Genomic DNA, 27,122 nt, shown 5'->3' with positions numbered 1-27,122 from the left:
TTGATAATGATTCCATTCTAGAATTACCAGGTGACGACTGTGTAAATATTTTTAGACTGTTTGATGGAAATAGTGTTGACTTTTACCAGAGTCACCTTGAGGAGCGACATACTTAATACCCAGCGTTTTCCACTGTTCAGACCATTTAAGAGGCCATGTCTGATAAAGCTGAGTCCGTTGTCTGACTCTGTCCCGCCCCAGCTGCTAGGCCAATTAGTCAACTTGTCTGTTTAAAAAGGGCTACTGGGTTTTGTAAGAATGACATGAACTAATATCAAAGGACTTGACATGCTGTTGGCCACATGGTTATATCCTATAGAGATCTGATGTAGCAGTTTGCTTTTTGTTTTATTGGGTTTATTTTGTTTTGCTTTTGTTTTTTGGTTTTTTTTTTTTTTTGAGTAGTGAAATTCCATTTAGAGGATGGTCTCTCATTCCAGCAAGAGAGTTAAGAAAACAGGGATTCACACATTCCTGCTACAAGCGCTTGGAAATATCAGATGTAATATTTTTGATAACGCATAGCTGAAACTGCAATAAGCAAGGGAAATCCAGGTGCCAGAGACAAAGCAGCAACTGGAATCCAGAAGTAAGCAGAGGAATCAGCTGCACAGCTGCTTGTGGGCTGAGGGCCCCTGAGGAGAGGGAGGAATAGAGCAAGTATTGATCCAGGAGACATACACATTTCGTTTCATTTTTATTAAACTTGTCAGTTGCTACACAGAAACATCAATTCCAAAGAGCACCTGCACCCCTATGTTTATAGCAGCACTATTTACAATAGCTAAGCTTTGGAAACAGCCCAAATGCCCAAAAATAGATGACTGGATCAAGAAGATGTGGTACATATACACCATGGAATATTACTCAGCATTCAAAAAGATAAACACATGCAATTTGCAGCAACATGGATGGCGCTGGAAGGGATCATGCTCAGTGAAATAACCCAGAAAGAAAAAGAAAAACACCGGATGGTCTCACTCATAGCAGGAATCTAGAAAACTTAAACAAGGGACCAGGAAAATGAATATCTATAAGAAAGTGAAAATCAAAATCAACAAAAAACTATGAACCAGAGACACTCTATGGGGGGTGGGGGACGGGGAGGGGAGGGATTGGGGTCAAATAAGGGGGCTGCAATTGTATGGGGAATATAAAAATAAAATTTATATATTAAAAAAAAGAAATGAAAAATAAATAAATAAACTTGTCAGTTGCTCACATGTCTACATAACTTTGGGGTACACACCTCCAAATGTGCACATGTTTCACGCATCCTCACCAAACATTCTGTGCCAACGCCCTATCTCCTGCCTTCCCTCTCTCTTCTTCCCTCCTTCCTGTCCCCTCTGGTAACCAGTGAATTTTTCACTAAGCTTAAGATTTCTTTTTGCTGTATTTTGCCAGTATCTATCTTTGGTTATTTATATTCCACAGATAAGGAAACCATCTGATAGCTTGTCTTTCACTTTCTGACTTTTTTCTCTTAACATAATCACCTTAACATAATCAACAAATCACCAAGATCCATCCATTTTGTTACAAAAGGCACTGTTTCATCTTTTTAAATTGCTGGCAGTATTACCTTTAGCATATATTCCATAATTTCTCTATCCAGCCATCTGTCTATGGGCACTTAGGTTGGTTCAATGACAGTGCTGCTAGGAGCACAGGGGTGCATAGGTCTCCTCGTAATGGAGTTTTCATATTTGGGTAAATACCTAGCATAGGTGATAAGCATTTGAATTTCAGCTACCACAAAAAGCAAAGCCAAGGGGGAAGGCTGCTGCCCTACGTGAGAAAAGTGTTTGAAAAACATTTCCCCATCACACTCATAGCAGGAATTTAGAAAACCTAAATAAAAGACCAGGAAAAAGACTAATTATAATAAAGTAAAAATCAAAATCAACAAGCAACTAAAAACCATAGACACATTACAAGGGAGGGAGGGCAGAGTAGGATCAAAATAAGGGAGGGTGGGAATTGCGTGGAGACTATAACCAAGATGAAAATGCATACATTGTGCAAAAATGGAAAATGATGTACAAAAATATAAAATAAAACAAAAAAAGATTATAAAACTTTAATTAAAAAAAATTTTTTCCCATCAGCTTGGGTTGCTTATTGATCTGTTTGGCTCAGGAGGAGAGAACACACCCTGAAAAATTTAAGCCCCAAGTCTGTTCCTTGGGAGCATTTTGAGTACAGACCTGAATGGTCCAGAAATGCCCAACCTGGGAAATTAAGATAAAAATTGATCCTGGACCAATGATAGACATGGGGAAAACTAAAGTAGAACTCCCACGATCCATGCTGTTTTACCATTCCCTCAGGAAAATCAGGCCCACTCAGCTCCCAAGCTGTAAAAGCACATTATAAACAGGAGAATTCTAGCCCCAAGAATTGGAAATAATAGAACTAGAAGAGAATATAATTAAGTATATTTAAAAGGAGAGAAAAATCTTCATAGATGCCAAAAACATCCATTCACAATTTTTTAAATAACAAATCAAAGCAGAAAATATTTCTTACAAATCTCAGAAATGGGTTACATTTTCTTAAGTCAAAAAAGGGCCCATGCCAACCAATCCATGGGCAGCCTCATTCTTACAGGCATAGCATCACAAACTCTCCTGGTAAAGTCAGGAATAAGACAGGAAAGGTCACCATTGCTTCCCACATTCAACTCCCCACTATGTGAAGGAGTTGGTAAAATTTCTGTAATACTTGAGGCTTTGAAAGCTAGACAGTCTCTGTTATAAGCAGTCAACTCTGTTATTATAATGCAAAAGGAGCCATAGACAATATGGGCATGGCTATATTTCAATAATACTTTATTTACAAACACAGATACTATCGTGGAAGTCAAAGACAGTACATTAATACAAGAAAAATAAGTGAAAGTTACTGTGATATTGTGATATTAAATATTTTACATATATGTATATGTGTTTGGTCCTTGTCCTCTTGTCCCTAGAACAAAGATCCTATAAAACCCTTGGAATTTTTAAGTGATAAGGGTACTTTTCATAATAAACCCCTTGTCACTCTGCCTGAGTTGTTGCTAATGAAATGACTCTTGAGAAAAGAAACTGGTTACCAGAGAACAGGAGAGGGTCTGGAGATTGACATCAAATACCAATGGCCAATGATTTAGTCAACCATGCATATGTAATAGGGCCTAATAAAAGCCATAAATGATGGAAAATGAACACATGGAGGTGCTGGGAGGGTAGCATGTCTGCAGAAAACATGGAAGGCCCATGCAGTTCCTCCCCTCGCCCCACAAACCTTGCCCTATTCATCTCTCCCATTTAGCTGTTCCTGAGTTTATCCTTTAGAATAAACCAGTAATATCCATTCTGGTGAATCACTGAACCCAAGGAGAAGGTCACAGGAAAACTGTCAGAAGTATGGGAGGTGCTGACTTGCGATTATCACCTAAAAGGAGCTAGTCTTGTGGGACTGAGCCTTTAATCTGTAGTGTCTCTGCAAATTCCAAGTAGTTAGTACCACAATTGAATTAAATTGCAGGAGAGCCAGTAAGTAGCCACAGAAAATCAGATAATTGAAATGTGGGGAAAACCCACACATTTGGTGTCAGAAGTATTGTGATTAGTGAAACAGTTTTCCTTTCATTATACAACTTGAAAAATTTAAAAAAAAATCTGTTATTATCAAAGGATTAAACATCTGTCTGCAAAGGAAATGCAAGACTATCTACAGATAAGCCATGAACATTAATGAGAGATCAGTAAAGCATACCAAAAAATGTTCCTATAAACGAGTAACAATAAGAAAAGAAAATAATAGATGCTATCAAAAATTACAACACAGTCTATGGGGCAATTAGAAATATATTTAACAAAGACCTATAAAAAGGATGGCCAAAAATGTGAAATTTTATTGAAGGATGTGAAAAAAGAATGAAATAAACATAGCTATATACCATGTTTGTGGATAATACAGTATCATAAGGGGAAAATTTCTCACAATATATCTGGAAAAACATCTGAGTAATTCCCAACAATGGCAAACAAGGCTTCCATATTCCTAAAATATACTTGGAAGTATAAAGAGCTTGGTATAGCAAAACAATTCTGAAGTTGAAACTTAAACAACCCAGACCTCCAAACCCAAAGTAATTAAACTGGAGTAGAGCTGATGCACAGTAGACAAATGCAGCATTGACAAAGAACAGAAAGCTACAGAACACACCCGTGTGGGTCTGGGACATAATGCGTGATGGTGGTGAAAAGATTCAGTATACGGAACGGAGACCACCAGACAATAACCACTATACACAAAAATCAGTGCTGGGTAATTATAAAATGCTACATGCATAACTTTTTTTTTAAAGATTTATTTTTATTTATACAAGAGCCGGGCTACAGGCCAGATGCACAGGAGGGCAAGAGGATTCACCAGAGACAAAGTGGGGAACAGAACAGGCAGAATGACCCAAATACACTGCTGAGGGGAGCAGTGGGTGAGACAGGAGAGGTCTGCCGCGCCATGTGGATTGTTCCTCGGCCTGCGGGGATCGAACTGGCACTGAATAGGCTGCAGACAGCTTTACAGCGCTGTGCTCAACTGCCTGTGCCCTACATGCAAAACTTTTAAAAGGATATATAGGGAACTTTTTCTTTTGGCATTGGGGTAAAGTAGGATTTTGTAAAAACACCAAAAAGCCCATACCATAAAGGAGATATTGATAAATACAACTGTATTAAAATTTAACATTTCTGCCTAATAAATAGCATCATAAAAAGTGAAAACATAAGCCATGGGATAGGAGAAGATATTTGTAGTCCATCAAACTGACAAAGAATTAGCATCTAGAATATAAAATGATTCTTACAAATCATTAATTAAAAAAGCTGGTGGCTGGAGAAAAACTGGCAAAGGCTATGAATGGGCAATTCACAAAACGGGAAACTCAGATGGCCACTGAACATATGAAGAGATGCCCAATCATACCAGCAAGTGGATAAATGCAAATTAAAATGATGAGCTATGATTCCATGCAATCAGGTAGAAAAAATTAAAAATCTGATAAGCCAAAAAGGATACAGGGAAGCAGTAATGCTAATGAGAGTTAATTACCAGTGGTTTGGAAAACAGTTTGGAAACATCCACTAAATTGAAGATGTGTATATTCTAGAACCTAGCAGTTCCACCTTCAGGTTCTTGCTTTATACAATCACTAGCACATATTTCTAGACAGATATAGACACAGATGTTCACTGCAGCACTATCAGTAATAGCATCTTAACCTTCTTTTAAATAATTGGATGAATAAACTCATCTATCCACATCCTGCAAAGCTAAAGAGCAATTAAAACAAATCAACATGAAAGGGGGTTGAGGATGAGGATGGGAGTAACAGGTAGAGGAGGGTCAGTCAGGTGGTGGTGGGTGGTTTCCAGACCCTTGATGATGCCCCGGTTGTGGCACATACGGTTGTCAAGGTGTGAAGCTGTGCTCCTGACACTTGAATAGTGTGGTGAAACAACAGTGCCTCAATGAACAAGAAATCAACATGGATAAGCCTCAAAAACGATGTCAGAGGGACATATACACATAATACAATTGGTGTAAATCCTTAAACAGTCCCTCCAAAATGTTGAGCAGTCCTCCAACCACAGGTTGAAGCATAGCAACTTTGGAGGACAGAGAGGCAGGGAGAAAAGGAGATAGGCATGGGGCAGGTGAAGTTTTAGAAATACCTAAAATATTTTCTTTCAAAGAAAGAATAAGGATCACAAAAAGATGAAAGAACACATACCAACAAATAGTGCAAAATGTTAGCATTTGTTTGACATGAATTCTGGGAAACTGCCTGTCATACAGTGTTCCATAGTGTTCTATAGGTTGGAAATATTTTATAATATAAAAGATTATTTTTAGAAAATATTCTATTCAGAACAAATGCACACCTCATGACATAATTGCAAGGTGTCTAAACCCCTATGTTGCCTTGGACAGAACTAGTACTCCCTGGTCCATCACCTCAGTGGCTGGACCCAGTGCCTTTTATTCTTGCAAAAATCAAAGCCTCCTACAAAGAATGAATTTGTCACACTGGAAAATATTCACAAGAATGTGCCATAGGTTCTGAAGGCAACATAAAATGAAGGATTCCGGAAATGTTTGGGGCAATAGCAACATCAATGGAAGCATCAAAGCATTACATCTATCCCAAGGTCACCACTTTGAAGAGAGTAAAACCCATTTATATTGCAAGTCTGATTTTTTTTTTTAATTAATCACAGCAGCTAAAGTCATTCCTCTCATGACTGTCAATGTTACCCAACATGGGAGTTGACACATTCCACTGAGAATGCCCTAGGAGTGGACATTGGTGCCAGCATCATAAATGCCACCACCGCTGGACAGAGCACGTCATACAACACAAGCCTCATAAGGTGTCTATAAATGACTGTGGAGTCCTGCATCATCCAAAGGGGACTTACCTCTAGGTATTTTGCTCAGAAAATGGGAAATTTGTTAATAAACACTGAACCCCAAGGGTCAGCAGAAAAGAAACACTATTTCCACAGTGAGATCAGATCCAGCAGCTGCAATAAGGACAGAGCACACACAAGGAAACCACAGGGCAACCAAGAGCCTGACCAGCACAGAATGAGGTTTTCACTCAGGGAAACAGCTGCCTGCATAATCTCTGAATCTTCTCACCCTCTCATCCAATAATAATCAGGAGAAAAGCCGAATGGTCACATTCCGCTTGGCAGACAAGAAGTCAGTTGTCCATTGTCAGCTCATCCCAGAAAGCCTTCATTTCGTTTAAGTACATGCTAGGCAGCCACATGCTAGGCAGGGATATAAATGGCAGACTGAAATAGCCATATCCCTGCCCTCACCCATGGTCTAACAATAATGCTCTCAGATCAAATGGCAAATTTCTTCTAACAAGACTTTAATTCCCCTCTTTTGTCATTATATGACAAAAGGGCTCCTACTTGTCTTTAAAACCTGCAAGATTGCATACTATCCCTGTGAACTACCACATGTTGAACTTGTTCATAGTTCCTGGATATTAGAACTGATACGATGGAGTCAATATTCAGTTCACCTAATTAAACAATATAACCATGTCTTATTCTACAGGAGCAGTTTGATAGTTAACTTGGCTTACTTGGTTGGCAAGGGATATACACTAGAAATAATTGCCAAGATGCATTGCTTGCTTACTCTGTGCCAAGCACTATTAAGTATTTTTCACTTATTAACTCATTTACCCAAGCAATGGGAGTGTTATTTCCCCCCCAATTTACACATGATGAAAAATGAAGCATACACAGTCTTACAACTTGCCCAAAGTCACCCAGGTCGAGTGTTGAGTGTTCACTACTACACAAAATTGACTTGGAGACAGACAACAAAGATGAAGGCTGACCTTTACCTCTAAAAGAAAATGCAAATTCTAGGCATTTCTACTAGAGAAATATCATGGATATCTAAGACATGGTTGATAGCCTCTTACAGAAATGTTGACAAAGCAAAAAGAGAAAAAACTAAAATTAAATATCCAATAGCACATGAATCAGGGTATCTAAGTAAATTAATTTTATATCTTCACAAGATAAAGTCATTAATATGTAGAAAGAATGTTTAGTATCAAAGGAATGTTCACGGAATTCTTTAAGGTACAAAGAAAAATGCATGAAATTTATAAAAATTATAAATATAACATGATTTTTCCTTTTTAAAAGAAAGCTACATGTATAGAAAACTACATGGAAAAAAAAAGGAAAACTACCTGAAAGGAATACAGTAAAATTTTAATAATATATATGTGTATCTATGATAACTCATAAATCTATTAACTTTTAATAACATTCACGTATCTAAATTTAACATTTTTTCTCTACAAAGCAGAAATCAATTTTGATGAAAGATGCCAGTAAAATCACTTATATCCAAAGTTAATATTTATAAAATGCCTAGTTATTATGGATCTCCAAATCATTTTTGGTTGTTTCTATGTCACTTAAAAATTTGAGCATATATTTCTAATACATGGATATTTAGTTAGTTTGAAATTGCATATACTCTCTAAACTTATATATATCTAAAAATTTCATAAAAATAGAAATTTAAAAAACAAAGTAAATAGCAATTATAATATTTTATTTTCCTTTTTTAAAAAAGATTTATTTATTTACGTATACAAGAGCCAGGGTAGAGGCCAGAGGTGTGGGGGGTGAGAGGATTCACCAGAGACAGAGTAGGAAACAGAGCAGGCAGATTGACTGAAATACACTGCTGAGGGGAGCAGCAGGCAAGTCAGGAGAGGTCTGCTGCACCATGTGGGTAGCTCTCTGGCTGGGGATTGAACTCATGCTGCAGTGGCTATAGATAGCTTCATAGGTTGCGTCTTAACCCCTTGTGCCACCAGGGAGGCCCTATAATATCTTATTTTCATATCTTAATGACTTATACATGAATCCTAAATACCAAAAGAGCATAGACTCATGGTGTCATCAGAGTACTAGAAATGAAGCATTACACAATGTAGAAGAAAGTCGATGATGTCACTGTGAATGCATGAAAGCCTTTGTGGGGTAAAACCTCACAAACTTGAGATAAGGTTCAAAGGTGAGGATGAGTTTCAATAGGCAAAAGTGATATACACTTAAGTGCTTCTTTGAAAATACTAATTTCCTCCAAACTCCTGGTTTTTTGTTTAATCTCAAGAATTACCTTCAAAGCTGTATTCCACTCATGAAACCTATTTCAAGGGAATAACAGGAGCAAAAGAAAGGCAGGAAAGTAAGGATATTTAAGAGGGGAAAGGTGGCTGAGGGGCTGGTTGGGGAGGGACATTTACCCTTTACTTATCAGGAAACAGTCATGTATTGTTTTCAGATGGTAACATAACTGGGCAAGGATTTCACTTTTGAAAGAATCATTGAGCACAACTACAATCGGAGTGCAAGAGGAATGAAGACAGTGTAGTTAGGAGAAAATACTAGTGGTATTGGGAATAGAAAAATATCAAATAAAGGTAATATTTATATAAGTAGCTCTGACAGGATGTGAGGGTCTTTTGGACTTGAGTGTAGACGAGGAGAAAAGTTGAGACTGATTCTAGAATCAGACAAAAATTAGAGAAGTCAAAAAAAAGGAGCTATTTGGGGAAGGAAAATGAAAACTTTGGTTTCAGCTAGAATTTCATTACCTCAGATACAATTAAGTTGATATAGATACCTCTTGGCTAATATAGAATTCTGGAGTCATATCCAAATGAATAAACAAGATGGCACAATCAACAGTACATGATTACACATTCAGATGTAAAGGTCTCCTACTCTGTGTGAGCAACACAGCTCTAGGGGAGAGGAGGAAACAGACCTTCTGTAAATGGACCATTCATCCAGAAACCACTTTTTCCCACTTGGACGAATCTTAGTTGATTGACTCATTGGTCAATAATCAGAAATATAGCTATATTGGGCCTCCCTGGTGGCCTAGAGGTTAAGTCTCAGCACTATCACCCCTACAGCCTGAATTCTGTCTCTGATCAGGGAGCTGACCCACATGGCAGAGAAGACCTCTCTTGTCTCACCTGCTGCACCCCTCAGCAGTGCATTTCAGTAGATCTGCCTGTTCTGTTCCCCACTCTGGTGAATGCCCTCACCCCCCACACCTCTGGCCTACACCCCAGTTCTTCTGTGCTAAAATAAATAAATAAATAAATAAATAAATACCAAAAAACCAGAAATACAGCTATAAAATAGGAAAAGAACCAAAACAAAAGTGTCAGAAGCCAAAGAAGAAAAAGAAGTTTCAAAGAATTTATCAACAAAGATACTTGTTTCTGTAAGGCAAACAATCTATACATGCGGTGGGGGGTGGGGTATTTTAGACTTGGTCATTAAATACCTTGGAGGGGAATTTCCAAATGGAAAGGGTGACACACGGGGTTTAGGATTAAACAGTGAGTGGATGGTGAGACATGAAGGAGGCCAACAGAAGGTCTAATTTTAAGAAGCGTGGCAGCAAAGTAAGAAATACATAGAATTATAGTTGCCAGAGAAAGCAGGCTAAGGAAGATGGTAGTGGTTGTACTTAGTGTTCAGAGAAACCTGCACATCCCTATAGAAACTGGTAGGAAGAGGAAGAAAGAAAAACAGAATAAAAAGCAGAATGACAGAGAAATAACATTCAGGAAGAGGAAGGAAAGGGTAGAGGGGGAATACTTTCAAAGAATAGAGAAATTTTTTGATGAAAGAAGGGAAAAGTTTTCTAAATAGTTAAATGAAAAGAAGATCAAAAGAAAGAGTTTCAGGGCCTCCCCGGTGGCGCAGCAGTTGAGCGCTGGGTTGCAAAGCTGCCCGCAGCCTCTGCAGCACCGGTTCGATCCCCGGCTGCTCCCCGGCCAATGGAGGAGGGTCCCACATGGCGCGCAGACCTCTCCTGCCGCCCGCTGCTCCCCTCAGCAGTGTACTTCAGTCCTTCTGCCTGCTCTGCTCCCTGCTCTGGCTCTGGTGAATTCTCTCACCCTCCCGCGCTTCTGACTGTACCCAGTGCTTGTATAAATAAATAAATCTTTAAAAAAAAGAAAGAGTTTCAATTATGTCACCTTGATATTGTCAAGAAAACAGAACCCAAAGTCATCTGCTAAAACTAAAGGAGACTTGAAGGGAGGGGGAAAGTTCTGGCAAAGGATATGCCACAGGAATCAACATGGTTTGTGTGTGTGCGTGTGTGTGTATGCGTGTACACACATTCCCTTTGATAAAAATACTTTTATAAGAAACTATAAGTAACTAAAAGTATCCTACTTTATTATATACTTGAGGTTCTTCTCCCACATTAAATCATCTGAGCGGGAATGATTGCTATCTTTGTATATAAGTCTATTTCAAGATAGTGTGTAGAGGAGGGGGCAAGGTAAAACATGAGTTAATTTGTCTGAACTTCTGTCAAGGTGCTCATACGATAGTGCTAGAGGCAAGACCCAATAGAGATATATTAATATCTTATAAGGCCCTGAAACACTCAGTAATTAATTTTTCAGCAGGAAGAAAGTTTTATTCCAGTGGTAAGAACAGCGATCATCGCCAAGCCATAAGACAGAGAGAGAGAAAAAAAAATAAAAGGACCTAAGAAACTAGTAACAGAGAAGAAGAATGGCCATACAATAGTTCCTATCTCGGGGACCACATTCAAAAAGGAAGATAGCAGGATCTGACAAGTATGAGGCACACTGCTGCCACTGGGACTGGTTTCTCCAGACAAAAAAGTAAGGTAAGTCTGCTTCATGATAACATCCCAGGATTTAGATTTCTCCTGCTAAGAAACCAGAAGGACAATATAATTCCATAAAGGCAAAAATACCAATTGTACAACAAATATTTTTTTAACACCTGTGTTCCAGACACTAAGCTAAATCCTGGGGAGAGAGAAATGACTAACTTCCTGTTACTCTGGGAGGGAACTACTCCAAAACTCAGTGGCTTAAAAAATAACAAACAACTGTTAATTTTGCATTCTCTGAGTAGGGATTTCTGGCTTAGGGTCTCTGCATTGGGAATCCCAAAGTACACCCCCAGATTCACTGATCACTGGGAGAATTCCCAGGACTCAAATGTATCATTCATGGCTGTGAGTGAATACAGCAAAAGGACATAAAGCAAAATCAGCAAAGAGAAAAGTACATGGAGTAAAGTCTATAGGAAAGCAGGACAAGCTTCCAAGAGTCCTCTCCCCAAGGAGTGACACAAGATGGGCTAAATTTCTCTAGCATTTTATCATGACAACTATTTGTGAACTGTTGTCTACCAGGGAAGCTCACTGGAGCCTCAGTGATCAAGATTTTTACTGCGAGTTGCTCATGTACACACCCTCTGTCTAGCACATACCAAAACTCCAGACTCCCAAATAGAAGCAGGTGTTTATCATAAATGATATTGTTTGCACCACTTTCATCTCTTCATTTAGGAACCTCCCTAAATCCAAGTTCCCAAATGCTGGCCAGGACCCAATCTTGCAAGTAGGCCCTTCTAGAGACAGCCGTCTCAGGCCTACTGTTGTTAATTCTTTTTCACATGGTATTTCATGACACTGCCATCAAGCTCTCAGCTGTGTCTCCACCATCTGAAGTCTTGATAGGGGTTGGAAGGTATACTTAGAAGAAACTATAACCTGGCTATAGGCTGAGGTTCTTCTGCATGAGGGTCTCTCCATCGGGCTGCCTGAGTGTCCTTACCAGTTCCAGGTGGTTTCACTGAAAGCATCTTCACTGCAGGTATTTTGTCACATAATTAATTGGCCATAAGGCAATTTTGCCATGAAAGAGAAAAGAACTAGTTGGAAGTTTGGTTTCATTTCTCCCTTGACAAATCAATCACTCTTCTTTGGCCAACTTTAATATATTTAAGCTAGTTGTCAGTTTGGTTTCATATCCCATTGACGAACTAAGAAACCAGTTTTGCAAAATGATGTGTTATCATTTGCTAGTATGCAATCTGGCTTTACACTCTCTGATTTCACACTTCCAGTAAGCTTGATCACCAAGGGAAAAAAAAAATGTATGATACTATTGACAAACCAAACACTTGAAACCAAGGGCACAGGTGCCATCCACAAAAGAAATCAGCTTTTTGCGTAGTATTGCCACAAATCTATGCATGTGAGAAGTCACGCTTCATTTTGTGCTCGGCATGTCCCTCCTTTCTTTTTTGTTCTTTTTTCTTTCACCAGACACAAACATATGGCAGCTGACTTTCCCCACTGGGAGTGATCCAAGAGAGCAGGAGAGTGAGAGCATGCCCAAAATGGAAGCTGCAATCTTCACTAAACTAATCTTGAACATGACACACCATCACTTCAGCTACTGGTCACACAGACCAATCCTAGTAGACTCTGTGAAGGGGTGGGGATTGACAGCCACCCTAGTCCACCCCCTGGCTCCAATGATTCACATCTCTTCTGCATGCAATGTACACCAATCCCTCCCTTGGTTCCCAGAAGTCTCACCCCATCACAGCATTACTTCTACGTCTAGATTCTCATCATCTAAAGCAGGTCTAGGTACAGATGGGGGCCCCTTGAGTACAGTCCCTGACAGATGAGTCCCTAAATATGACTCCTTTCAATCTATAGACATGCGGCTAAAGCAACAACTTATCTGCGTACACATATACAGGTGATGGCAGGATGAGAAGGGAACAGCCACCATAGACAGTGCAGCTCAAAAAGGAGGAAAAGGGAAGCGTATAGGGGGAGCCAATCTGAAATCCAGCCTAGCAAATGTTGGGAGTTCCTTAGTCAGGTCTTGAGTTGAGGTCTGAGAATAATTCTCTATGTTGTATACCTGCACCCCCTGGACTTGGTTTGGGCCTCTCAGTCATCTTTCTATTTTCATGAAAGGTAACAAGCATTTACAGCTGAGTAGTTTTCTCAGTCTGCTTCTTACTTGTTGATACTTTCTTTTCTTTTTTTATCATTCAGACTTGTTTATTTGACTTACTGTATACACTTAAGCTTCATTCACATCTTTAATTAGCTTAAGAGTTTTTTCTTTGTATTATTATATAACGTTCCATCAGGTAGGTATAGCACAAATTAGTTATACATTTACTATTGAAAGACATCTTGAATCTCTCATGTTTTGAGCAAGGGTGAATAAAGTTGATATAAACATTTCCATGCTGATACTTTTATGGACTGAGTTTTCAAACCCATTGGATAAATACTAACAGTATCATTGCTGCATCTTATAGTAAGACTTTGCTGCTCTTTTAGAAAGTATCTCCCACGTTCCTATCCCACCCAAAGGTCTCTTTTCATTTAGCACTCTCTATATCCCTTTCATTTCAGAGGAATCGTACCTCTTCAAGCATAACACTCTTAAAAAACATTGCCCTCTGTAAATCCTTTTAGGCTTCATTCCATTATATAAAAGCCACGCCTACTTCTTAACCTTGGACTTTTGCTGAAGTGCACTATCCTTGGGCTTCCAAGGGACCCCTATTATTTAAGTATCTCTAAGGCAAAACCTCAATTCCTTCAGAAGAACTTTGGCTGACTGCTTAGTACTCTGAGACTACCTATGACTTTGGAATCTTAAGATTTTACATTTAGAGAGGCTGAAAATCATCAAAATCACCATCTAGAGAGGCTGAAAATCATCAAAAACAGCAAGGCGTGGCTCTTTTTTGCTTACTAGTTCTGCCTTCATTTTCTCTCTCTTCTTACCATCTAACTATAAGCAGCAGGGAAAAAAAATAAAGGTACTTTCAGCTCTCAGGTAGAAATCTCCATAACTAAATCTCCCAGTTCATTAGGGACATTTTCTACTTTCTACATTACTACAGGGGACAGAATTGCTAAATTTTTTGCCACTACATAACACAGACTCTCCCTTTTTCCACTCTCCAGTATGATTTTCCTCATTTGCCTTTAAGGCTTCACTGGCAGCCTCCTCAAAGTCCAAATTCTATGAACAATGTACTCAAGAGACTTTGAGCCTTTACCAGTGTGTTCCTCAAAATCCTTACAGGTTTTCCACTGTGTGCTACCTAAAAAGAAGCTTCCACCACATTTCAGTTTTTGTTATATCAGTACCCCTCTCCTAGTACTGAAATATTACAAACTTTATTTTGCTTTCTAGTAAGTCACTCCAAAACTGAGCACTTAAGACATTTATTGTTTCCCATGTTTTCTGCAGGTCAGAAACGGGTCATCTAGCTGGGTGGTGTGGACTCAGCTCTCTCATGAGACTGCAGTCCAACTGATGGCAGGGCCTGTGACATCTGAATGCTTTTCCACAGGAGGATCTGCTTCTAAGCTCACTCACATAATTGCTGGCCAGGCTCATTTTTATGGGTCATTGTCACCCTAAGACTCTCTCCATACTTTGCCTCAGTGTCTTCACAAGATGGTAGCCGGCTTTCCACAGAGTGAAAGATGCAAGAAAAAGAGTCCAAGATGGAAAACTTAGCCTTTTATAATATAATCGAAATGACATATCCCTTCTGTCATAATCTATTTGTCAAGGGCAAGAACACCAAGCAGGAATTGGGAATCATCAGGAACGTCTAAGTGGATGGCTACCACATATACTATCTAGAGGTCTAATGGGATGACAGACATACATAACATCTTCAACATAGTTTAATAAGGGCCACAAAAAACCACAGAGAAGTCAGCACCAGCTTAGCCCAGGGGAGTCAAGATGGTTTGACAGCAGATGTGATGTTTAATTTAGGGCCTGAAGGGATGGAGATTTGTGAGACACATGGGCAATCTGCCTTCTGCAAATGCTCCATGCATTTCTCTTTGCATAACCTACCTGTCTGGTAAATTTTATAACCTTAAAGCTCTACCTAGGAGTAAATATGGGATGATTTCATTTAATACCAATATTTTTGGAGGACACATCACCATATAATAGATGAATCAAAAGCACAATGGTAGATGATGGATGCTATGCTTGCAAATGCCTTACCTGAAGGTCAAACTTTACTTTAAAAATTTGATGAACAGAATGAAAATGCACAGCTTGGTAACAAATGTGCAAGTTGGAATAAATGCCCCTAATTTGGATAAGCACATGACTATTCAACACATAATAGTGATTATTTAAATAAGAAGGCAATAAGAAAGACATGGAGAAAGAAATGCTAACCAAAGAATCCTCTACTTGCAAATGCTGTTTAAAGAGTAGATGGAAAAGTAGGTCAGGCAAGCAGGCTGCAGTATTAAAAGCTACTTTTTTATTTCTCATTATGAGCGAAGCATTTCCCATTATAAGAGTGCTACAATCTCATTATAAAAACCTGTAAAGAATAAGCATAAGAAAGAAAATAAAAATCACCCATGAATCCAAATTCTAGAGATAATCACTAATCGGATTATAGACTATTTCCTTTCAGATTGCTGGATATAAAAACACACATATTATATATGTGAATATATATTATCTGTTGTACATATGTACATATGTATTGTATAAACTTTGTGTGTGTGATATTGTAAATATATTATTTTGGAAATGGTTATTTTTCATGAATATAAAATTAACACAAAACTTAAATTAATATATGGGTAATTTTTGCAAGTCTATTATGGAGAGAAGAGATGGAAAATATAATTTACCTGTAATTCTTTTACTCAGGGGAGAGAATACTGTTTACTATTAATATCTGTATTTTTCTTAAAAACAATTTTCATTGCAAATATGATTTTAATGCAAAATATAGGCTCATGCTGAATTATTAACTGCTTCTCTCCTTTAAAAGTATGTGGCTATCTTCCTCTCTTAATACAGGCACAACATATTATTCATTTTAATGATTATATTTTTCCAGATAGGCGTATACCTAACTTATTTAACCAATATCCTATTAGTGAGCATTTATGTTTCTCTCAATTTTCCGCCACTGCCAGGAATTACACTGCTATATACACATCTTTGTACACTTATCTGTTGCTCCCTCAGGATAAACTTCTAGCATGAGATTTTTCCATGTCAAAATATAATCACTTTTAAAAATTTTTATACAGATTACTGCATGATCCACAATAAATATTGTTCCATTGCACACTGAAACTAAGAGTATAAAATGTTTCTAACCATTTCTTTCACCATTATTGAGTACAATAATCAGACAATCTTAATATCATTTCTTCAGACATGAAAAACAGACAATTAATATATTAAGACTATATTTTCAAATGTTTGCAGAGATCATTTTAGACATCTCTGTGAATTATGCTTTTGTCTTTGCCATGAAAATGTTCAATGTTTTTGTTTTGATTTACAAGTGCCCTCCCACCCAGCCAAAAGCATATCCATTCACATTTTTTAAATCCCAGTAGCAAAATCTCATCAGCAGAACATAAACAAGAGCTTATGGAGTTAGTAATAGCTGGAAATTATAATGATGATAGCACAAAATTGTGAATGTAAACAAATCCCTCTGGTTAAAATGGAAAGTCTTATATATTTATATATATTATATATAAACATAGATTGCCACAATTTTAAAAAATAAAGAAATATACTGAAAACTCTGAACTGTATATTTTATGTGGGCACATTGTTGGTATATGAATTATATCTCAATAAAACTGTTTAAAAATTCTTTCAGTGCAATGTAATGACAAGGCAGTCATATTCTCATTTATAATGAGTAGGCTCGGATCTACTGATCCATAAAACAATGACAATACTTTTAGGTCCTCATCTAGGGGTTTTCTTTCACTCATTGTCTCATTCCCTAAAATATAGAAACAAAATGCTTATTGATTTGTACTCTATGTATCTTTGGTCAGCAGTAATTCAGGATTTATATGCTAAGTGGTAGAAGGAAAACAAAAAGCAATTTCTTGGGCCAGCTCCCAGGATTAAGAATGTTTAAAGACTACTTGAGGACTAAGATATTGGCCACATCCCGAAACTCAGTTTTGCAGTAGTAGAAGGGCTCAGTTTAACAAAAGTGCTGTTCACACAGACAGATAACAACAGTGAAACTAAATGAAGACCTGCTTCTAAGGGAGAAACAACATGGGCTTTTTTATAAAAACAGGACAAGAAAGACCAGTGTCCAGTGAATGTAAAAATCCATCTGCCCAGATACTCCATGGCCATGCCTCCAGAACTTACAAAGTCCTTCATATCTGCAACGCCTTCCACAATCACTATCATTAGCCATCCCCAAGGTATCCAGAAGTTTCCATTTTTGTATGACTGACAAGCCTCTTATCTCAATGTGTACTACCCTTAACAAAAGACCTCCATTCAATAAAGGCCAAACCTCCAATAAGGGTAACTGTCATTTAAAGTCTGTGGTTGAGGCTCCTGGCCCTCCACAATCAATGTGCTACCAGAAGCCAACTTAATAATATAGGAAGCTTAAACAACAAAACATTAAGAATGAAAGAAAACATGTCAAAAATGCCACCCAGGGCTTCCCCAGTGGCGCAGCGGTTGAGCGCTGGGTTGTGAAGCTGCCCGCAGCCTCTGCAGTGCTGGTTCGATCCCCGGCCACCAGGCAAGGGTCCCACATGGCGCACAGACCTCTCCTGCCACCCGCTGCTCCCCTCAGCAGTGTACTTCGTCATTCTGCCTGCTCTGCTCTCCCCTCTGACTCTGGTGAATTCTCTCACCCTCCCGTGCTTCTGACTGTACTCAGAGCTTGTAGAAATACATAAATAAAATCTTAAAAAAAAAAAAATGCCACCCAAAGCACGTTGGGAAAAATGATGAATTTAGATCTGGGAAACACAAGCTTCAGCCTTGAATCTGTTACTCTCAACCTGTGTGACCCTGAGCTAATTAATTAACTATTCTGAATCTCAGCTCCTTTAACTGCTATATGGAATTAATGGTAATATTTATGCTGGCAACTCACAGACTATGTGAGGTGAAGTGAGAATAATGGATGCCTAAACACTTCAAAAAACTAAAGTTCTATACAAATGTGAGAGTACTGTAACACTTCCCATCTCTAGAGAGCTCCAGAGAAACATAGCTTAGGGCCATTTAAGTATAACAGAGCTGTTTAAATATGAGAGTGAGGAAGTGAATTCCACCGAGAGAAAAACATTAATCCAAGTTACCTCATCTTGCATCCATTTCATAACCCATTTGAGACCAAGCTGATTATGTTGTGGACGCCATAGGCCAAGGTGTGAAAGGAAATAAGAGCTGGTATATCCTTTGATTTAAACTGATAAAAATTTTTTCACCTAAAACTCTAGCATCTGTTTCATGTGTTGTTTTTGTCGTGTGAGTTATTTTTATTTATTATCATTGAAAGCACTGATGCGAAGTACTCAGTTCCTCTGTGGGGTTGGGCGTACCAATTTTTTTTTTCTAAAAAAATACCCTGGAGAAAACTAAATTTTCACAGCACTACACAGCAATTCTCTAGTGGGTTTTAAAGGAATCCTGTGAGGTAAGACAAAACCATCAACACACTGATTTTATAAGCCACAAACGTATAACCTCTGAAATTTCAAAGGCATGGATTTATATTTTCCTACTGAACCAAGACTTAAATTGGGACTAATATGTGTTCCGAATTTAGCAGAGCCACATGGCTGGAAGCTGTTGCCTAACAACTGCACACATGGGTGTGTTACCTCACAGGTTGCCAGGAGAGGCCACAGGCAGAGCCGAGAGCATAGTCAAGACAGAGACAAACAACTGACCAAACAAGTAATCCTGAAATCAGGAAACAACCAGACTCCTCTTTCCAGCTTTTTAGAAAAATTATTATTCTTTATTTAGGAAGACCTAGTCAGAGGAGAAAAGTCAAAATGTATTATGATGTGTCTCATTTGTGGTATGTAGGCAGTGAAGAATTAATCAACCCTAAAACAAAAAGTTTCAATCTACTATCCTCTCGACTCCTTCCTTTCAATATCAAACTCCTCAAGAGAATCCAGTCTTTCACCTACATTTACTCACCACCTACCACACAGCTCTCTTGGGGGGTCACCATCTGACTATATGATCACCCCTTCAGTTCCTATAAGGGGTTGGGCATACCAACCCTCGACCTCTCTGTGGTGGCCAGCACTTCTGGACATTCCTTCTTGAATAACCCCCCCACCCCGATTCCTCTGATATAATCCCCATCTGGCACTCTGCTCATAGCCTGTACTCCATTTTCCTGTTCCTTCCCCAGTTCTTGATACCTAAGTCCCCTGCTTTCTGCAGCGGGCATCCTCCACTACCCACCCTCCTTGAGTGATCCCCACCCATCAGGGGCTCTCTTCCAGCTAGTTGTATGTGACAACTCCCAACCACCTGTCTCCTGAAATTCAAGGCCACCTCTCTGACTTCCTACAAAATAATTCCATTTCTGCCCCTCGGCACCTCATCACCAAAGTGGAACCCATTGCATTTCCTATACAAAAAGTGAGCTCCTGCTCCTAGCATTCCAAGCTTTGTTATTCTCAGTTCTCACTCTCAAAGTCATCCATCTACTCCACCCATATTTAGCAGTCTCCAAGTCCCACAAATGCTGCTTCTGCATCCTTGTGCAAAGATACTGCAATAACTTCCTATGTGGATCCTTGTTGGCAGTCTTTTCTGACTTTCAAAAAATTCTGCCGGATAAATCTTCCTGAAGTTATGTATCACAGCCCTGTTCAAAAATCACCAGTGCTTCTGTATTTTAAGTCCAGATTCCTGATCCTAACACCTAAGTTCTCCACAATCCAGTCTTAGCTCTGCTAACACCCTAGAAGGTCGAAATATTCCAATGAGTTTGGGCCTAGCTGTTTCCTGAAACTTGCCTGGAAGTTTCTCACTCCACTTGAAATGTATTTTGAGCTGATTTGCCCAACCATCTTCACCTGTGCAGCATACCTTTCTTCAACAACTTGCTCAAACTACTTCCACAATGAAATATCCTGATTTTTCCTGTCCAAAATACCTTGCATGCAAAAGCATCTTGGACCATTCCTGGAGCTTTTACCAATGTCTATGACAATGACACACACATTTTGTCTCATCTTTTAGACCACAAATATCCCCAAAGGAAGGGCTCAGCATCATGGTTTGCTGAAAAGAAGATGAGCTATGAGACCAAAATAACCAGTATGTATTTTCACTTGCACTAGTGAAATGACCTTGAATCTCCCAGATTTTAGTTCCTCATCTGTAAAAAGAACTTACTAATTACTTTGCATTGACTTCCTTACCCCAGTGGTGGGCAAGCTATGGCCAATGGGCCAAATCCAAGCTGCCACCCATTTCTATAAAGTGTTATTGGAACATACCAGGCTAATTCATTTATCTACTTTCTATGGCTACTTTTGCACTGAGATGTAAAGCTGAGTAGCTATGGTAAAGACCATATGACCCACTAAGTCTAGAATATTTGCTATCTGGACTCTTAGGGGGAAAAAAAGACCCCTTCCTCTACCTCCACTTCACCCACCTGTTAGTTAGAAACATGGAACAGTTAAAAATATTTTCCAGACTTCCCTGAATCTAGAGTACAGGGGCTCCACTAGCTAGATGCACTCAAGCAAGGAGTTCCAGAAAGTGGAAGTGAAATGGGGACATTTCCTGGCTCCTCCTGGACTGCTCACCACTGTGAAGGAGGTGACAGAAATGTGCAACTTTTTAACCACAGCAGCACCCCAGTACCCTTCCTCCAGCTTTCCCAGGGTGAAGAAGCAGTGTGGTGGTGGCAGCAGCACAGCAGTTCCCAATGCCCAAACAGCAGGTACAGGAGTGTACTCTGAACCAGACCCCCAGATTGTTCTGGAAATCTCTCTCAGAGGCACACCCTTCCAAAGGTTTTGTAAGCATCTAATTCTCTGTATTAAATCACTTCTTGTTTAAAATTTATAGCCCAGTGTCTGTGTCTTGTACTGAACACTGACACAGAGCCAAATGACAAATATCTAGCTGAGTTACTGAGACATGAAATGACGACGTCAGTGAAAGTGCTTCATAAATAGTGAAGCTTTTTCTGTAAATCATCTCACCCCCCCCCCACCATACTCTGGTCCCCCACCCCTGATTTGGCACAGTGCCTCCCATCCCTGCAATATCAATGACCCCCCAGCACAGTCATCAGCTCTCTTCCCTGCTCACTATGCTTGGAAAACTATATAATGTTATAGCCAATGTTACCTCAATAAAAAAGAAATAAAAAAAAGAAAAACCTCATCTCTCCTTCTAGCTTCAATAACCATATTCTCAAGTGCTAATTTACTTAAGAACATGAGTACTTTGGAAAACTGACACAAGGCCAACTCTCCACAATAATGCACGTTCATTAAAATTTCTACATAATTTCAAAGATTCATGGGTCATTTGAATTTTATTTATGGAAATTTACTTGATGAAATTTATGAGATTTTATGCTGATGAATGGCTAGACCTATATCTTGAGGTTAAGACTGACGTATGCAACTACCCACTGGACTTCCCACAGGCAACCTCTTTATTCATCACAAAAGTAAATGATGCTAGTGCCCCCACAGACATGGGCATTCTGTCCTTCCTTGTCCACAGAAAATTGCCAGGTCCTGACCAATCCATATCCCTAAGCCCCTCTGAATCTGCCCACATTCCCATCTCAGTTGTCAGACATTTATCCAGTCACCATCATCTCTCATCACATCTGCTGAGGCCGTCACTGTGGGTTCATGGCTTCCCCTCTGTCCTCTTCCAGCCATCTCCTGCACCTTAAAACATATACATCAAATCAAATCATATCTTTCCTCTGTTTGAGACCCTTAATAACTAACACCGCATTAGTTGCACCATCAGCTCTCTCCATACCTCCCAAAATGGCTTCAACACCAACCCATCCTATGAGCTGGCAGTTCTCAGAATTAGTCCTTGTCACCACCAAGGAGCACATACTACTCCCTCCCAATAATGTCCTTCCTCTCCACTTTATTTCCTATTACCAGCCCTTTTTACCACCCCACCCCAGACACAAACATTCTTTCCTTTTGGCTCACCCCTTATCCTTCAACTGTCAATTTAGATATCATTTGTTTCCTCAGTTTATTCATCAAATATTATTAAGCATCTACTACAAGCCCACCACTGGTAGCACTAGAGACAGTAACACAAAGAAAATCACAATGCTCATCCTGACAAAGCTCAATCTCACAAGAACTTTAGGCCAGTGATGACAAGTACAATAATCCTTCAGTTGCCCCAAGTCCCAGCCCTAGCTGGAGTCAGGATCCCCAACACTGGGATCCCCAAATCCACATCTATGGCTTCCCAACCTCCCAGCACTGTTGGTTCATTCATCTTTCCCAATGACCAGACCATAAACTCTTTGCAGGCAGAAATTCTGTGTCTTTCCTTCATTCCATTTATCGCTGACATCCAGTACTGTATCTGGCACCCAGGAATTGCTAAATAAGTACCTATTGGTTGGTGAAATTGAGGCAATAAAATCAGCTGAATGAATCAGCTCTTCTTAGGAGTGGTCCTACAAGGGAAATACAATGGAAACAAATGGATTGGGGGGTCCTCACTGTTTGCTTGTTTGGGCTTGGCCAATGCCTCAGATCATAGGCAACATGATTCTATCAGTGGACTCGCTGTCTGCATTTCATGGTAAGCAGCTATTCCCAGCAGCCCTTCCTGCCTCCAGGATAAATACCTGCTTGCTCAACAGTGTACCTAATTAGAGGCACCCCTCAGCAGCTGCGGGGGCCTCAGGAGGCCAGTCACCAAGCTGTGCCCTTGGTCACTGGAACCTAGACAACATAGAAGGCAGCTAAGCACAGGGCACCTGGCAGCCAGGAGACACCCGGGAGCTCAGCCGAGTTAGATCCCAGGAGCTTTGCTCCAAATTCCCTGCTTGGCCAGCCCTGCATCTGTGTGTACAAACCAATGCCACATTTCTTAATGTGTGTGAAACTGGTGGGGGATGGGGAGAAGCAAAGAAAAACTGGGGAGTAAATATATCCTTCTTTATGAAAAACAACAGGGCAGTTTGGATAAATGCTGATGAGGTTTTCTTGAATATATTGTAATACGAGTGAACACTTACAGAGCATTGCTATACGCCAGGTTCTAACCTCTTGATATGCATTAAATCATTTAATTTTCTCAAGGCCACTATGAGGTGAGCACCATTATTATCTCTATTACAGATTCATAAATGGAGAAGCCCGAGTGAGATTAAGGAGCCTCCCCACAGCTGCCCCCCAGCCAGGAAGTGACACAGCAGGATGCAAACCTCCAGTCTGACTCAGCCCAGGATCTGAAGCTCTGCACTTCCACCCCGAGAGGGAGGGGCAGCGCTCTGCACTCTGGTCTGCCAGCATCCCCTCATGATGCAGGATGCATGCAGTCCAGGCAGGTGCTTTCTACCACACTAAGAACACGCTCTCTGTATGAATGCCTAGTCCCTCTCTGTCTGGTCAATTATTGCCATGCATTAATGAGAGTCTATTGGTGCCAGATATTCCAGTATTTCAAAAGAAGGCAGAAATCTAGATTTTTTTTTTTAATTGGGGATAAGGAAGAGGAGGAATCACAGAAGGTTTTAGCCACGACTGTTCTGATAACAAAAATTAAGTGGCATTAAGAGGAAAAGGTTTGGAGATGACTGTCCAGTTTTGACATGCTGAGTTTGTGGTGCGAAAGATGCCCACAGGGCTGGGAGCACCTTGGGGCTGGAGCTTGGACCAGGGGGTTCAGACACAGAGAAGACTCTGGTGACTGTGTTAACAGACTTACGCGGAACTGAGACTTCAATCTCATCTAACAGAGGATTATCTAAAACACCTCATCTTGTTTGTTGTGAACAAAGTGGAAACATCAGGCTGGAATTAGTTTCCTGGGCTAGCCATAATTAAGTACCACAAGCTGAGTGGTTAAATCAACACAAGTTTACTGTCTCCCAGTTCTGGAGGCTGGAAGTCTGAGTGCTTTTCCTGAGTGTTCTAGGGAAGGAAGTGCTCCGGGTATTCTTCTGGCCCCTGGTAGTTCCCTGACTTGAGGCAGCAAAATTTCAATTTTCACATGGCATTCTCCCTGCATGTGTGTTTCTAAATTTCCCTTTGAGAACACCAATCATAGCGGATTGAGGGACCCATCATACTCCTATATGACCTCAACTAATTATATCTGCAATAACTCTTCCAAATAAAGTCACATTCTAAGGTAAAGTTGCATGGCTTTTGGAGACACAATTCAATGAAGAACAAAACTCTAAGCAGAGGTTTCATTTCTTCCAGAGTCAGGATCCCTGAGAACAGGATTAAGGCATGTCATCACTCAGCTCTGGAAAACTGCCATGTTTAAATCTCCACGCAGGAGATTTTTAAAAATGAATTAGATGCCAGTTCTCCAGGGCATTCCAAGAGAGCTGGAGAAAGGAGACATGAACAACTATGCTACAACTAAATATACCGCCTAAGAAATAAGACTTAGCCACACATATCAACCTGGCAACACGGATTAAAGCCTTAAAAGCACTTGCTGTTTTGATTCTAGGGATTTATCCTAAGGAAATAACCGCTGATATGTGTAAAAAATATGGGTATTTAAGAATTTGGCCTCTAAAAATCAAGCAAATTTAAATTTATCTTTTCTAATTCAGTCACCTAATATTAGGCAAATTACCTGAGTTTCTTCATCTATTAAATAGACACAATGATATCATCACTGCATAGCTTTACAGGCAGCAAAAGTGAGAAAGTAGATAGAAGAAATCTAGCAATGTACCAAAATCAGTACAAGGTCACAAACACCATTAGCTATTATTGTAATCAGGTAAGTAAATCAGGATATTTCAATAAGTAGACTACTGCTTAGCCATTTAAAATTGTATTCTAGAGCAAGGATAGGCAACCTGTAGCCTAGTCCATGAACAAGCTTGGTCCCTGCCTGTGCTGTAAATAAACTTTTATGGGAAGATAATCATGCTCATTCATTTATATATTGTCTATGGCTGCTTTTGCACTACAACAGCAGAGTTGAATAGTTGAAATAGAAACGACATGTCTTGCAAAATCTAAAATATTTACTATTTGGCTCTTTACAGGAAAAATTTGCCAATCCCTGATCTTGAGGTATATTTACTATTATGAGAACATGTTCTCATGTTTATCTAATAAATAAAAATAAGTTTCCCTAAAGCAAGTATAGTAAGGCTCCACTGTTGTTAAAAATATGTATATGGGGGGTGGGAAAGTATATGGAAGTAGGTACTCCAAACATTAAATATAGTTCTCTGAGTAAGGAGGTGGGATTATACATTTTATTTCCTACTTATGTTTCTCTATAATTGCTGCTATTTCAACAATAAACTTGAATCATTTCTGCAAAACGAAAAAAGTTAAAAGAAATTATGACAGAGAGAAAACAAGATGGGAAAATATTTTCCTTTCTTCTCATTCTCTCACAGATACGAATGAGAAAGGAATGCACGGGAAGAAAGAAAGCAAGAAGGCAAATGTGGTAGCAGAACTGTCACATGATATAGAGATCAACCTAGTTATTTAATTCCTAAGATAAATTGAGTTTGCAAAACTTAGAGAGACACGAGCAATCTTTGAGCCAAAGGTCAAGCGACAGCCTATACAGCGTGAGGAGGAGAGACCATGTGGCAGCAAATCTCACCTAGGAAAGATAATGAAGTATGTTGTAGGAGTGTTTAATCAATAGGTCTGTCCATCAAACATTTATTGCCTACTTAGTGCCAAGCATTTACAGTATCGTAGGGAATTGAATACAAAATGTAACACATAAAAAAATAAAAGTATTTATATGGCATTAGAGGTGAGATCGCTGAGTTTTCACTCAGACGCCAACAGGATTAACGACACTACACCCACCACTGAATCCCAGAGGGAGAGAGTTTCAGAAGACAAGCAAGGAGTCATGTGGCTACCTGTCGAGTTACAGTAAGCGAGAAGGATTCAAACAGATGTCCTTTTGGCAGCTAGATATAGGCCTTTGGAGTTTGGAGAGGAGATAGTAATTTGGGGATCGCTAATCAAAGAATAGGGTGCAGGAGATGGTGCACAGACATCATGCCGGAGAGAAGGGGGACAGGCAGAGGAAACTACTTCACTGACGAAGTCTGTAAACAAATGTGCAGAGACGGGGGCAAAACCAGGACAGAGTACTTGTTAAATGTGCTATAACATGATCTTCTCTAGTATTTAAATTTTTCTCAATATGAGCTGTTCCGTCACTTGTGCAGCTGGAAGCAGCCGCTCCGATTAATGACATATTCCTGTGTCCTACAGAACACAATCTTTCTTTGAACATGCTTTTGCCTACAATTTTTCAGCCTTTTTCTAAGCACAACACAAGCATTGTGCCCTTCCTCATTTGGAGCCAAGTGGTAAAGGGAACATGAATGGGAATCCATTTTTAGTTTTGTTTTGTTTTGTTTGGGCTGAAACACAAGCAACAGATGTGGTGATGCGGAAGAGAAAGGGATTCAGCAAATGCTGTCTTCAACTTAGGCGATTTTAAAGCAATGCCAAAAACACCTAGCATGTGCAGTTGGTCTTTGGAGGTCGATTAGTGACCAGCATTAGACGAACCTAAATAGCAAATGCCTGGACTGTGGTCCTCTGCTGAGGTCAGTTTGAATGACAAGGCTTGAGGGTTGAAGGCATGACCCTGC

At 39.6% G+C, this 27,122-nt stretch overlaps 1 protein-coding gene across 11 annotated transcripts in view; it reads right to left on the bottom strand.

Moving 5' to 3' along the window:
- Nucleotides 1-27,122, bottom strand: part of RGS6 (regulator of G protein signaling 6) — a 511,546-nt gene that overhangs the window by 383,869 nt on the left and 100,555 nt on the right. The window lies entirely within an intron of this gene.

The sequence above is a fragment of the Talpa occidentalis genome, unplaced genomic scaffold, assembly GCF_014898055.3.
Source record: "Talpa occidentalis isolate TD23 unplaced genomic scaffold, MPIMG_talOcc4v2.1 talOcc4.11, whole genome shotgun sequence".
In the NCBI taxonomy this organism is placed as follows: domain Eukaryota; kingdom Metazoa; phylum Chordata; class Mammalia; order Eulipotyphla; family Talpidae; genus Talpa; species Talpa occidentalis.
Note: the sequence above shows the minus strand (reverse complement) of the source record. Positions and strands in the feature narration are given on the sequence as shown.